Source organism: Rhinolophus sinicus, chromosome 10, assembly GCF_057876585.1.
Source record: "Rhinolophus sinicus isolate RSI-liver-muscle chromosome 10, RSI-T2T, whole genome shotgun sequence".
Lineage (NCBI taxonomy): Eukaryota > Metazoa > Chordata > Mammalia > Chiroptera > Rhinolophidae > Rhinolophus > Rhinolophus sinicus.
In genome coordinates this window covers 17,453,125-17,466,559 of record NC_142510.1, presented here as the reverse complement: position 1 = coordinate 17,466,559, position 13,435 = coordinate 17,453,125, and positions in this window count along the sequence as shown.

Below are 13,435 nucleotides of genomic sequence, written 5' to 3'. Positions count from 1 at the left end.
TGATACCATTTGCTAGAACTGAGACTAAAATGCCTCTAGCTGAGTAGCTGTGTGTTCGTCTAAACTTGGAGAGTTCTATTACTAAAAGACAGAGAGAGGACACTGGGGGACAATTACTAGTCTATCACAGAAGGGAAAGAACAAAGGATTTTGAAGTGAGGGGCTTATACATGGTTGTCAGAAGCATGGTAGTGGGTAATGTTTATCAGCATTGTTGATACTACTGATTTCTTACACGCTGGGTGCTTTCCATGCCTTCCCTCACTTCATCCTCTTAGAATGACCCTATTATCATCATCTCCGTTTTATGCATGGGGAAACTTGAAGCCCAAAGACGTTAAGTGAGTTGCCTGAGATCATACAACTAGAAAGAGAGGGGATAGGTGCATAGCAAGTCAGCCTGACACTAGCTCTTAACCACTGTACTTAATCCTAATTATTATCTGGAGTGGGCAGCGTAGATGAGGAGAGGGCTAAGGGCTGAACTCTTCAGCATATGAGTAGTGAGTGAAAGGAAAGCCAAAGAGAGCAGTGGCCAGAGAGGTAGAACCAGAGAGGAGCGGTGATGGGACGGCTGAAGAGCTTATGCATCCTGGGCCTGGGCTGGCTGCCTTGTACTGAATTGGGTCAGTTTCGCATTCCTTGGCAGGAGGCAAAGCCACTGTGTTGCCCAATTCCAGGGAGAACCCTTCATGTGCATGGTAACCATCAAACGGGGTAGTCAAAGCTTTCTCTGCTCAGCTGTGGACGGTACATTTTAAAGCTTTGTGGGCCACATACAATCTGTCATATACACCTTTTCTTCGTTTTAACAACTCTTTAAAAATGTAAGATCTATTCTTGGCTGACTGATCATACAAAAACCACAGACCAGAACTGGCCCACTCCTGTCATAGATACAGAGTGATTGGCACTCCCTGGAATTGTACGATGTGGCATTGACAGACGCCTAGAACATGTTGGACATGGTTTTGCCTCCACTCTGGCCTTTGGGAGAAAGGAGAAAGAGATGACATCTCCCAGTGCATACCCTAACTGAAATAGTAGCCTTTTGTAAACACAACAACCAACCTAAGAGTCACTCACACGTTACGTATTTTCAAAAGAACCTTTGAAGTGAGCACATCATGAGATGAAACATAGCAGTTTTTGTAAAAACAAACCCAGGTGCATACATTTTTAAAAGTATCTTTCCAGCCAACTTATAGAAATTTAAATGGAAAACGATAGTGTTTTGAAAACAAACTCTGAAAGTACCTTCCCAACATGAGTTTGAGCATTTCTAACTGAAACCCAGTAATTATTGTGCATATGAATGCAGATTAACTTTTCAAGGTGAGCTAATTGTGCGCATCTAGCTGAAACAGGTCTTATGAAAACAAGATCCGATTCAAAAGTTCTCAAATCTAGAGGATAAAAAACAATTGTTAAAAGAAACTCCAGTCCAAAAGATCATCATCTCAAAAACATGTTCAAACAAATCTAGATGAAGTAAGAATGAAGCACTTGTTCTGAAAATTAAGCTCAGATTCATAAATTCTCAAAATTAACTTCCTGCCATGAATTTGAGCAAATGTAGCTGACACAGCTGTTGTTGTGAAAGCAAGCTCAAATTTACAAAGTCTTCTCAAATGTAACCTCCCAGCATTGGTTTGAGCAAATTTAGAAGGAAAACAACACTACTGGCTCTTGTGAAATTGAAAGTACAGGTTCATGAGTTCTCAAAAAATGCTAGCTCTCCCACTGATTACAACTGAAAATTGGAAAAAATACAAAAGGTTACATGAGGACTCTGGAAAATATAAGCAGTCAGATTAGGGAGGGAGTCAAAACTTAAGCGATCCATACAGAGGTGTTTCCTGGTATTTTTTCCTTTTTCATGGCTTTTACCTCTGCGGTCAGGCTGCAAAAACCCCAAAAGAACCCCTCTTAGCTCTGGCCAGACGACCAGGGAAAGGGGACCCTGTAAGGTGGAGAACATAGTAGGAAATCCATTTTTTTTCTCTTTATTTTTTTCCTTCCTGGCCTTCCCTCAAGGGAGGCAAATGTTGCAAGACTGCAACAGTTTGGCTCTGGCAGCTAAAATTCTTTTCCGGGCAGAGGATACAGAAAAAGGGGACACTGTTTGAAGAAGGGTAATCACCCTTTTATTTTTCTCTTCCTGTTTGGCCCAAGGGTGGCCCTGCCATAGAGCTGTATCTGTAGTGGTGATGCAGGCAGCTAAAACTTCAAAAGAACCCTGTCTTTCTGACCAAAAGTTAAATTGCTTGCTGAAACAAAAATATTCATGAGAGCATTTTAACAGAATCTCAAATCTCGCAACATAATATTCAAAATGCCCAGGATACAGTCGAGAGTTACCATATGACCAATTAATCCTCAAGGGAAAAGTCTATTGAGAGATGCCAGCTCATGTCAACACTATAAAGCAGCTAATAAAACAGTACTGTATGAAATAACATAAACACACTTTAAATGGAAAGATGGTTCTTAGCAGATCCTCAACAAAATACAAGCAAACTGAATCCAATGACATATTAAAAACGATTATACACCATGACCAATGGATTTATCACAAATGCAAGGGTGGTTCAACATAAAACTAATCTGCATTACACCACATTAATAGAACAAAGGAAAAATCTGTATGATCAGCTCAATTGATGCAGGAAAGGCATTTGACAAAATCCAATGCCTTTTCATGATAAAAACACTAGAAAACTAGGAATAGAAGGAAACTTCTGTACCATGATAAAGGACATTTATGAGACACTAACAGCTAACATACTTAATGGTGAAAGACTGAAAGCTTTTCCCCCCAAGACCAGCAGCAGTACAAGGATACCCACTTTCACCATTGCTATTCAACATTGTACTAGAAGTTTTAACCAAAGTAATTAGACAAGAAAAAGAAATAAAAGCCATCCAAGTTGGAAAGGAAGAAGTAATATATTCACAGATGACACGATCCTATATAGAGAAAATCCCAAAGGAATTCACAAGAAAACATCTAAAGAATATGAATTCAGCAAAGTTACAGGTACAAGAAAAATCAGTTGTGTGTATATCAAAGGACACAACAAGGTGAAAAGGCAACCTGCAAAATGGGAGAAAATATTTGTAAATTATATCTGATCATTAATATCCAGAATGTATAAAGAACTCCTTAAAACTCAACAATAACAAAAACGTGATTAAAAAATGGACAAAGGACTTGAAGACATTTCTCCAAAGAAGATACACAACTGGCCGATAAGCCATGAAAAGAAGCTCAATATCACTAATCAGGAAAATGCAAATCAAAGCCACAATGAGATACCACTTCACACCTATTAGGATGGCTACTATCAAATAGAAAGTGAGTGTTAATGAGAGTGTGGAGAAATTCAAACCCTCATACATTGCTAATAGGAATGCAAAGTGGTGCAGCTGCTGTGGAAGATAGAATTACCTCAAAAAGTTAAACAGAATTACCATACGACAGCAATTTCATTCCTAGGTATGTACCCAAAAGAATTGAAAACAACTCAGATTGATACTGTACATCAATGTTCGTTGCAGCATTCACAATAGCCAAAAGATGGAAAAAACCCAAGTATCCATCAACAGAGAAATGGATAAACAAAATGTGGTATATACATGAAATGGGATATTAGCCTTAAAAAGGAGTTAAGTTCTAATATGCTGCACCATGGATGAACCTTGAAAACATGCTGAGTGAAATAAGCCAGACACAGACGACAGATACTGTGTGATTCCACTAATACGAGGTATTTAGAACAGGCAGATTCATAGAGGCAGAAAGAATAGAGGTTACCAGGGGCTGGGGCCGGGGGAAATACTAATGGTTACAGAGTTCCTGTTTTGGGTGATGAGAGAAAAAGTTTTGGAAATAGATTGTGGTTACACAACATTGTGAGTGTACTTAATGCTACTGAATTGTGTACTTTAAAATAGTTAAAAATTACCTATTAAAATGACCAAAATCCAGTGCACTGACAACACTAAGTGTTGGCAAAGATGTGGAGCAACCAGAAATCGTGTTCACTGATGGTGGGAAAGCAAAATGGTGCAGCCACGTTGGACGACAGTTTGGCAGTTTCTTAGAAAACTAAACATACTCTTACTGTACCCCCCAGCAGTCCTGCTCCTTGGTATATACCCAGAGGAGTTGAAAATTTCTGTCTACACAGAAACCTGCAGCTTTAGTCGTAATTGCGAAAATTTGAAAACAACCAAAATCCTTCAGTAGGTGAACAGATAAACTTGTACATCCAGAATTATTCAGCACTAGAAAGAAAATTACTTTCAAGACCTGAAAAGACACAGAGGAAACATAAGTGCATGATTCCTAAGTGAAAGAAGCCAATCTGAAAAAGCTACATATTTTATGATTCCAACTGTTTGACATTCTGTAGAACTATGGAGACAATGAAAAGGACCAGTAGTTACAGGGATTAGGCGGGAGGGAAGGGTGAATAGGTGGAGCACTTACAATGTTTAGGGCAGTGACCCTGCTCTGTAAGCTGCTATAATGGTGGGTACGTGACATTACCCATTTGTCCAAAATCATAGAATGTGTAACACCAAGAGCAAATCTTAATGGAAACTGAACTTTGGGTGATTAAGTCGTGTCAATATAGGTTCATTCATTCTAACAAATGTACCACTTTGGTGGGGGACATTGATAATGAGAGATGCTGTGTACATGTGGGAATGGGGGGTTTAATGGGGGATATTTGTACCTTCTGCCCAATTTTGCTGTCAACCTAAAACTGCTCGAAAAAATAAACTATATTTTTAAATGGTAAACTTCATCTTATGTATATTTTACCACAATAAATTAAAAATGAGCCAAAGACATAAATACAAAACTGAAAACTGTATCAGAAAATACATTGAAACTTTTGTGATCATGAGTCAAGCAAAGATTAGATATAATACCAAAAATATGCGCCATAAAAAAAGAAAAAAAGATAAATTCAGTCTCATCAAAATTGAGAACTTCTTCAAAAGTCACAGTTAAGACAATGAAAAGATAAACAGACTGGGAGAAAGTTGCAAATCGCATCTGATGAAAGACTCTTACCCAGAACATATAGAGAACCTGCAAAACTCAAATAAGAGAACAATCCAATTTAAAAATGGGTAAAAGGTCTGAACAGACGCTTCACCAAAAAAGATATACTGGTGGCCCACCAGTAGTTTAGGAGGCTCAACACCATCAGTCACTAGGGAAATGAAAACTGAAGCCATGAGGCACCACTATATACCTATTAAAATATCTGAAGTTTTCCTCTTCCTGTAGGCGGCCTGAGGTGACCTCTGAAAATGTTCGACCCAGAGAACATTTGCTTGACCCAGAGAACCCCACAAAATCATGTAAATCGAGAGGTTCAAATCTTCATGTTCATTTTAAGAACCCTCGTGAAACTGCCCAGGCCCTCAAGGGTATACCTATCTGAAAAGCCACCAAGTATCTAGAAGATGTCACGTTACAGGAGCAATGTGTGTCACTCCGTCGTTACAATGGTGGAGTTGGGAGGTGTGCCCAGGCCAAACGGGGGCTGGACGGAGGAGTCGGTGGCCAAAAAAGAGTACAACATTTTTACTGCATAGGCTTCAAAATGCAGAGAGTGATGCTGAGCTTAAGGGTTTAGATGTAGACTCTCGTCACGGAGCACAGCCAGGTGAACATGGTGAAGACTGCATAAAAATTCCTCAAGCTTCCAGCAGGGACAAGAGGAAAATAACTATGTTGAAATATGCCCAGAGCATTCTGTTCTCTGTTTACCCTCAAGGGAAACCACTTTACCAGAGCCTAACCTATGTGGGGAAAGGGAAATACTCAACTCAAACCCCTTCTAGCCTTCCTGTTTCATCTAAATGGGGCAGGGCTGGGGGGGCGGAAGCTGAGAAGCACTTGTAAAGATCACAGCCCAGGCATAGACCCAATAAAATACTGAGAGCAAGTCATAGGATAACAGAACACTTCCCCTCCTGCCATACCTTACCACCACATGAAAAGGGCTCCGGTATAATAACAGGGTTACAGCTGAAAGAGCGACAGGGCTCAGACTCTGTTTTAGAAGGAGTTTATAGGGGAACCCAAAGACAAAAGGAAAGACAAACAAGGACACTAAAGAAAATTGAAGCCTCGGACACCTACAGCTACAAGCAAGCAGTAAACACAGCATAACTCCTAACCAGATGAACATAAAACCTTACACTAGAGACCTATTTACTTCAGCTTTATTACCCAATATGTCACATCTGGCTTTCAGCACAAGATTACAAGGCAAGAAGATGAAAAAGCAAGAAAAACAGTCCGAAGAGATAAAATAAGCAAAGAACTGGACTCATACATGGCAGAGATTCTCGAATTATCAGACCAGGAATTTAATGACTGTGCTAAGAACTCTAATGGAAAAAAAGAATGGATGGCAACATGCAAGAACGGGTGGGTGATGTAAACAGAAATATTAAAACACTAAGAAATAATCAAAAGAAAATACTAGAAACTAAAAATACTTAATGGAAATTAAGAATGCCTTTGACAGGCTCATCAGTAAACTGGACACAACTGCGAAAAGAATCAGTGAGCTTGAAGATACACTATTAATAGAAAGTTCCCAGACAAATGTGAATGGAAAATTTAAAAAAAGGAACAGAATATCCAATAACTTTGGGACAGTCACAAAAGATGTAACGTGTAATAGGAATACCAGGAGAAGAAAGAAAGGAACAGAAGAAATATCTGAGAATTTTCCAAAACTAATGACACCAAACTATAAATCTAGGAAACTCAGAGAAGATAAACCAAGATAAATAGTAAAATTTTATACCTAGACATACGTTCAGACTGCAGAAAACCAAAGACAAAGATAAAATCTTGGGGGGAAAGCCAGAGGAAATAAAACACCTTATGTATAGAGGAATAAGGATCAGAATTACATTAGACATTTTTTTCACAAACATGCAAACAAGAAAAGAGTGGAGTAAAATAAAGCACTGGCGTGTGTGTGGGGGGGAACCCTACAATTTTGTATCCAGTGAAATTATCCTTCAAAATGAAAGAGAAACAGATTTTCTCAAACAAAAACAAAGTTTGTAACCATCCAGAAATGTTAAAAGTTCTTTAAAGAGATGGAAATGATACAGGTCAGAAACTCAGATCTATGTTTTTTTTAAAGAAAGTGTTAAAGGAGTAAATGAAGAAGGTAAAAAAAAACCTTTACATTAATCTAATAAGTAACTTTTTGTTCAGATAATAATAACCATGTATTGGGTGATGATAGCTTATGGAGAAGTGAAACGAATGACAGCAGTGCTATAAAATGATGGGAGGGAAGAGTTGGGAATACTGTTATAAAGATACCTGCACTATCCATGAAGCAATATCTTTGAAAACGGAACTAGATGAGTTGTAAATGTATACTTAAAACACGGGAATGCTAATTCCCAAACTATTAATACAAGAAAGAAAAACTACAGACCAGTATCACCTTGAACACAGATGTAGATATCCTCATCCAAATATTACTAAGTTGAATCCATCAATGTTTTAAAAAAATTACACAGCATGACTAAGTAGTATTTATTCCAGAGATTCAAGCCTGATTCAACCTTTGAAACTCACTATAGTCCATCTTATCAACAGGATAAAGAGGAAAAATCATATGATCATTATCAATCGATGCCAAAAAAATCATTTGACAAAATCCAATACCCGTTCATGATTTAAAAAAAACTCTCAGCAAACTACAAATGGAGGGGAACAAAATCTACAGCTAACATACTTAATCGTGAGAAACTAGATGTCTTCCTCCTAAACTGGGAATCAGGCAAGGATTTTTTTTTTTAATTGGGGAATATTGGGGAACACTGCGTTTTCCCAGGACCCGTCAGCTCCAAGTCTAGTCATTGTTTTCAATCTAGTTGTGGAGGGCACAGCTCAACTCCAAGTCAAGTTGTTTTCAACCTACTTGTGGAGGGCGCAGCTCACTGGCCCATGTGGGAATCGAACCGGCAACCTTGGTGTTACGAGCACTGCACTCTAACCAACTGAGCCAACCGGTTGCCCAAGGATGTCCTTTTTCACCACTACGGTAGTATTCAACATAATACTGGAAGTCCTAGCTAGTGCAATAAGACAAGAAAAGGAAATAAAAGGTATACAGATTGGGAAGGAGTAAGAAACTGTGTTTGTTACAGATAACATGATTGTCTATGTACAAAATCCCAAAATATCAACAACAAAAATTCTTGGTTAAGACAATGATGTCCACTTTTTACCACTTCTATTCAAACTAGAGTTTCTAGCCAAGGCAATTAGGTGAGTTTGAGAAGAATTGATGTTCTATTAATGCTTAGGAAAACCACCAATGAAGCCATCTGGTACAGGGCTTTTCTTTGTTGTGAGGTTTTTCATTACTGATTCAATCTATTAGTTATAAGTCTATTCAGGTTTTCTATTTTGGTTGCTTGTGTTGTTTCTAGGAATGTGTCCATTTCATCTCGCATATCCAACTTGTTGACATACAGTTGTTTATAGCACATTCTCTTCTGTCTAGGATTTGAAATTGCAATACATGCTGATTCTGACTTGTGCTATCTCTTCCTTCCTCTTTCCTTCCTTACAATTCTGTATCTTTTCTCTCTACCTCTTCTTTTCTACTTTTCATTTTTCAGCCTTTCTGACCTTTCCCTCATCTTCTTTCCCCTTACTTCCCCTGTTATCCCCTCCCTCCCATTCAGGCTCCCACTTATAAATCTACACAGAGCCCCACTCATGGGTCCAGGGGCTCGTCGGCACTGCTTACATGTTCTTCAGTATAAGGACCGTTGTTGGTCTGGTTTATTCTGGACACGTCATGCTCCAGGCACATTTTGGCTTAATTTTTGGGAGTGGAGGAGGAGGAAGAGGAGAACAGTTTGAAGGAGGCCTTCCCTTTAGGTTCTATTTCTGTGGCAATGCTTCCCTGTTGATACCCAGAATGCAGCAGAAAAACGCCATGGCCACCAAGTGAAAAGCAGCATACTGAGACCCTCTTCTGGGTCACTGGTGAGAAGGCATCCCCATGCCCTCATAATCCCACTGGTCTCTTGCACATTTTTCTCTGAACCCTCTTAATTAGAGTCAAAGGCTCTCTTTCCTCAATGCACCTTGTCCCCAAGAGGAGGGATTTCTTGGGGCTGGCCACTCCCAAGCTTCTAGATCCTTCTCTGCAGTGCCCTCAACAACACTATAACCCACCTCTCCCTGAGTTGCTTGCATCTGAGACAGAAAGTTCCAGACAAAGGGTTAGAAATGTTTATAAAAATAGTTCATTTTCCTCTTTCCCTTTTCACACTCCGCTAGCTGCTTCCTCCCCTCCATCTCCTTGTTCCCATTCGAGGTATCTTTAAGGGAGAACGCCGCTCTTCTCCGACACATCAAAGATTTCTATGTAGTAGGGGTCCTCCAGGGCTGGTGGCTGTAGGATAGGAAGGAACCCCCACAGGTGACTGATGCTGGATTCCCCAAACAGGCCTGGATGCCACCTTTGACCTGGAACTGCTCTAAGCCTGACCCTACAGCCCTAAGATCAAGAAGCTGACTTTCCCTGTCACGTGGTCCACTCTGCCCTGCGACAGATACTGTGATTGAAGTGCAGTGAGAGTGCAAAGCAGTTCGCAGAGACTGCAGAGGAAGTCAAAGAGGTATGGAAAGGCCAAAGTTTAGAGAAGGTGCAGAGCATGGAAAAGAGAGTGACAGGAGATGGTTATTGAGAGGAAGCCTGAGTGCGTGAGGCGTTTGCACGGTAACAACTCTGTTTTCAGTTTCTAATATTCCACTGGCCTATACACATAGACAGTCAAAATTTTATACTGTGAAAAAGTATCCCCTCAGATCTGATCCCAGCTTCTACCTTCTCCACTTCCTTTGCTTTTTGCCAAATTTACGGAAAATAGTTCCCACGTGCTTAGCTCCACCACTGCCTTCAATTCACCACTGCCTCCAACCTTCCGCTGCCATCAGTTTCACCCCTTCATGGCTTTAGAACTGCTCCCCAAATCAACACGTCAAAATTCAGAGCTGTTAAAACTTCTTCAGTTCAACCCACACTTACTGAACACACACTTGGCACATAGCAGTGGTTCTCAAATTTTTGGTCTCAAGACACCGTTAGATTCTTAAAAATTATTGAGAACCCCTACATGCTTTAGAATATGTGGGTTATAGCTATCAATATTTATTTATCCGCTGGAAATTAAAACTAAAATATTTAAATGTTAATATATCATTTAAAAATACCAATACAAAATCACCATGTTAACAAATAACATGGTTTTAAATGAAAAACAACTATATTTTAAACAATAAATTTACTGAGAATAGCTTGTTTTACATTTTTGTAAATCTCTTTAATGCATGGCCTAATAGAAGGAAGCTGGCGTCTCATACCTGCTTCTGCATTCATGATGTCTTGCTGTGTTGTTTTGGCTTGAAGTATACAAAGAAAATCCAACCTCACACAGGTGCCTAGTTGGGAAAAGAAAGACTATTTTTTCAGATAATTATGATTATACTTCTTTGAAACTACATTAATATTTGACCAAGCGTTGTTTTTTAAAAGGTTAGTTACAAATGTGGAAGGTGAAATCATATCAATGAATATATGATACTCTGTTATATTAAAAGCCACTGGTCTATCTTTACCATCAATCTCATTGGGGGGAAAAGTATTGGAAAGCTGTTAGGATCTTGATAATGGATACAAGTATTTTTGTTTTGTTTTTTAAGATTTTATTGGGAAAGGGGAACAGGACTTTATTGGGGAACAGTGTGTACTTCCAGGCCTTTTTTTTTTTCCAAGTCAAGTTGTTGTCCTTTCAATGTTAGTTGTAGAGGGTGCCATTCAGCTTCAAGTTATTGTCCTTTCAGTCTTAGTTGTGGAGGGCACAGCTCAGCTCCAGGTCCAGTTGCCGTTTTCTAGTTGCAGGGGGCACAACCCACCATCCCTTGCGGGAGTCAAACTGGCAACCTTGTGGTTGAGAGGATGCACTCCAACCAACTGAGTCATCCGGGAGCTCAGCGGCAGATCAACTCAAGGTGCCGTGTTCAATTTTAGTTTCAGGGGGCGCTGCCCACCATCCCTTGCAGGAGTCAAGGAATTGAACTGGCAACCTTGTGGTTGAGAGCCCACTGGCCCATGTGGGAATCGAACCGGCAGCCTTCAGAGTTAGGAGCATGGAGCTCTAACCACCTGAGCCACCGGGCCGGCCCCTGGATACAAGTTTTTGAAAATTTTTAATTTTCACTTAAAAAGTAGAATTTTATCACTGACAACAAACACTCAGTTTTTTTTTCCTTGGTGTGACAGGCTTACTTAGTTCATTTTTGAAGAACTGTCTGCCAGATACTCAACTCTGAATAATAGTTTGTTCTTCATTCTTACAAGTAAAAATCGTGGTTCATTAAAAACAGAAGTGACTCGTTTGGCTCACAGCTCCGTTTCACAAGTGCCTTTTTGTGAGATAACCATTGTGGTTCTCTGTGCAACATAAGTACTTTATCCATACTTCCCATTTTGACACGCAGAATATTAGAAAGATGCATTCAAGGGGTGAGATTTCATAAAATTGATCATTTTTAGTCTTTCAATAAAGGTTCTTATGTAAAGCTAGATTTTTTTTCTTTTAAGATTTTAAAAGAAAGTTGTCCTTTCAGTCCCCCTTTTTAAAAGAAATTGTTGTCCCCCTCAAGTTGTTTTCCTTTCAATCTTAGTTGTGGAGGGCGCAGCTCAGCTCCAGGTCCAGTTGCCGTTGCTAGTTGCAGGGGGCGCAGCCCACCATCCCTTGCGGGAGTCGAACTGGCAACCTTGTGGTTGAGAGGACACGCTCCAACCAACTGAGCCATCCGGGAGCTCAGCTCAAGGTGCTATGTTCAATCTTAGTTGCAGGGGGTGCTGCCCACCATCCCTTGCGGGACTCCAGGAATTGAACCGGCAACCTTGTGGTTGAGAGCCCACTGGCCCATGTGGGAATCGAACCGGCAGCCTTCAGGGTCAGGAGCATGGAGCTCTAACCGCCTGAGCCACCGGGCCGGCCCCATAAAGCTGGATTTTTTAAGTGCACACTGGTGAAGAGGACTATGAGCACAGTGTGCCAGTTACCAATCTATTACCTCTCAGCTGCAAATCCATCAATTGCTCTGCTTGTGACAGGAGTTGGAAGTTGCAGACATTTCTTCTTTGCCAGTAGAGGGCATTGGAGCAACACCGCAGAAAAGGTTCTCTGGGTTCCTCTGGGTTTTCTTTCTCTATTGACCGGACACATGGTGGGATTTGACTTCCAGCTTGCCAGTCCCCATCCGACGTTCCTTGCTTGACAGGCTCAGTACACCAGCACCCCAATGGGAAGGTTTCCTGCTTGTGGTTCCCTGGCCACCAGCCTCAGCCTGAGGGCTAGGGACCAGCTCTGGCCTGGGACAACCCAACAAACTCCTCCACCCTCCACTGGGCTGCAGCCACATCTCTCCAGTGAGGTCTGAATCCCAGCCTTGCTGAGGGCACTCGCTTTTCAAGTTTGCTCCTTCCATAGGTACTGTCCCTCAGCCTTCAGTAGTTTTTAGCGTTCTCCTTTATTCACAGTTAGTAGTAATTCACATTTAATATCTATGTAAATAGTTCATTGATTATGTTCAAACTTCTCTGTTTAAATTACTGTGTGGTTTCTGCCTCAGGATTGGACCCTGACTGATACAGAATCAGTACCAAGGGTGTTGCTAGGAGACAGACCCACAAAGATGGAATTTGAGGACTAGTTTGGCCAGACCATTGGGTTGGAGCGTTGTGCTGAGCTCCCTGCCAACGGGAAATGGGGTGTTAGTAACCCATGGCACGCAGTAGCGTCACAATGATGCAGGCTGCCACCTGTGGCTTATTTTGACTAAGAACCAACTGAAACACCTGCCTTGATAACCCAAGTGGCTGCCACATTGGACCGTTGAATCATTAATGAGGACGCTGAGAACGAGTGTGGGATGGATTCTTCTGAATGCGCTGGATTGCCTACAGAGAGAAAATGACCCGTTCAAGTCTTTTAACTCGCAGCTCATGTTGCAATCTCAGAACCAGAGAGCTGCCATAACAGCCATAGCCACAGGCTACGGGTGCTGATTTTGCTTACAATCAAAAACAAAACTTAATTATGTGGAGGAGTTCCATTTCCAGCCAAGAAGGAGTAACATGGACCAGATTTAACCTCCCAGGAAGACGTAAAATTCTCTTTGCAGCGAGTACACGATCATCATATCTAAAGCCCAAAGGAATCTGCAAAAATGCTACTAGAACTAATAAGTGAGTTTACTAAGGTTGTAGCATACAATATAGATGCACAAAAATCGTATTTCTATATTCTAACCACAATTGAAAATTAAAATTAAAAAATA